Source organism: Arachis duranensis, chromosome 6 (assembly GCF_000817695.3).
Source record: "Arachis duranensis cultivar V14167 chromosome 6, aradu.V14167.gnm2.J7QH, whole genome shotgun sequence".
In the NCBI taxonomy this organism is placed as follows: Eukaryota; Viridiplantae; Streptophyta; class Magnoliopsida; order Fabales; family Fabaceae; genus Arachis; species Arachis duranensis.
In genome coordinates, this window is record NC_029777.3 from 107,552,990 (window position 1) to 107,553,872 (window position 883).

Genomic DNA, 883 nt, shown 5'->3' on the forward strand with positions numbered 1-883 from the left:
TCTTAAATTTAATTAAAAGTTTTAATAGTTATAATTAATTTTGTTTTAAACTAAATTATGATATGATTCCTAAAATTTTAATTTGAAATAAGATTTTGTTAGGTGGACAATGACTTTTATGAATAGTGAACTCTAGAGTTGACCCAACAAAATAAAAAAATACTCCACCCAAAATATTTCCTAAACCCAAACATTAGAATAATTATTGGCATATCTATTGAAATGAACGTTCTAACATATCCATTATTCATATTGTCTAAAGGCAAATCACACTGTTAAACCAGAGAGAAATTACATGATTCAACCAAAGCAAAAAATAAACCTGGATCAACCAAGAGCGTGTTTTTAAGTAATTCGAATCAAACTAATTCGAATTACAAACAAATAGTAATTCGAAGTTGATCAATTCGAAATATACAGCTAAAATTCGTACGTAATTCGAACCTACTTGATTCAAATTATGCATGCAGGTTGACCCAAGGTAGTTTGAATTACACTCATTTGAATTATAAGGGATGCAATTAGAATTACACTAAAAAAGAAAATTATCTAATAGATTGGACCAGCTCAATGTTAATCAGATTTTTTGTTTCTATGATAAAATATAAAAAAAATAATTCTAAAAAAATTATGTTATTTTTTAGGATTTAATTTTTTTATTGTGTTTTCGTAAAGTTTGCACAAAATTCACCTATCACATTGACTAAACTTATTTATTTACGTAAAATTTGTTTATAGACTCAACAAACTTGTTTACGTTTTAATACGATTTGAATTGTATTAGTATATTTTTATTTTTAATTAATTTAATTTTATTTAAATAATTATATTTTTAAATTATAAAATTTGTATTAGTTTGTAATTTAAATTTAAATAGATATAA